This window comes from Macaca thibetana, chromosome 4 (genome assembly GCF_024542745.1).
Source record: "Macaca thibetana thibetana isolate TM-01 chromosome 4, ASM2454274v1, whole genome shotgun sequence".
NCBI classification, from domain to species: domain Eukaryota; kingdom Metazoa; phylum Chordata; class Mammalia; order Primates; family Cercopithecidae; genus Macaca; species Macaca thibetana.
In genome coordinates, this window is record NC_065581.1 from 113,059,943 (window position 1) to 113,061,039 (window position 1,097).

Sequence of the window (1,097 nt, forward strand, 5' to 3'; positions counted from 1 at the left end):
TTTGATTTGCATTTCCCTGGTGACTAGTGATATTGAGCATCTTTCCATATGCTTGTTGGCTATTTGTGTATCATTTTTGTGGGTTTTTTTTTTTTTTTTTTTTTTGAGACAGGGTCTCACTCTGTCACCTAGGCTGGAGTGCAGTGGTGCAATAGGGGCCCACTGCAACCTCCACCTGCTGGGTTCAAGCAATTCTCCTACCTCAGCCTCCCAAGTAGCTGGGACTACAGGCATGCGCCACCATGCCTGGCTAATTTTTGTATTTTTAGTAGAGGTGGGGTTTCACCATGTTGGCCAGGCTGATCTCGAACTCCTGATCTCAAGTGATCCACCTGATTCAGCCTCCCAAATTACTGGGATTACAGGCATGAGCCATCACGCCTGGCCTTGTATATCATCTTTAGAGATGTCTATGATGTCTATTCAAGTCCTTTGTCCTTTTAAAAATTGGGGATTTTTTTTGTTGAGTTGTAGGAGTTCTTTATACATTCTGCACATTAACCTCTTTTCAGATATGACTTGCTGCTATTTCAACCCATTCTGTAGGTTCCCTTTTTATTTGTTGCTTATGTTCTTTGACGCACATAGGTTTTTAAGTTTTATGTAGTCCTATTTGTCTATTTTTTCCACCTTCCTTTTAAAAAATATTAGAATGCTTCACAAAATTGCATCTCATCCTTTTGCAGAGGCCATGCTGATCTCTGTGTCATTCTAACTTTAGTGTATATGCTGTCAAAGCTGGCACCCAACCATCCTTTTAAAGTTGATTTTCTTTTATTTATTGCAATCTTACTTTTCAAGCAGATTTCCCACCCTGGGAATCCTATACCTTGATTCAGTGACTATCAAACTTGAATACACACCAGAATCTCTTGGAGGGCTTGTTACATCATAAATTGCTGGGTCCTACCACAGATCTTTGATTCAGTAGACCTGGGGTGGGGTTTAAGGATTTACATACGTAACAAGATATCAAATGATGCTGGTCCTAATGGTCCAGGACCACATCTTGAGGACTGATGCTCTAGTCAAATTCAATCACTCTGTGTTTTTTAGAGATTATTGCCTTTGCTCAGGCTGGTTTTTTTTTGTTTGTT

At 40.1% G+C, this 1,097-nt stretch overlaps 1 non-coding gene across 1 annotated transcript; it reads right to left on the reverse strand.

Moving 5' to 3' along the window:
* Positions 1–641: 641 nt before the first annotated feature.
* Positions 642–745, reverse strand: LOC126954010 (U6 spliceosomal RNA). Its single transcript, XR_007725474.1, has one exon. It is a non-coding gene; the product is annotated as a U6 spliceosomal RNA (small nuclear RNA).
* Between the last annotated feature and the right edge of the window lie 352 nt (positions 746–1,097).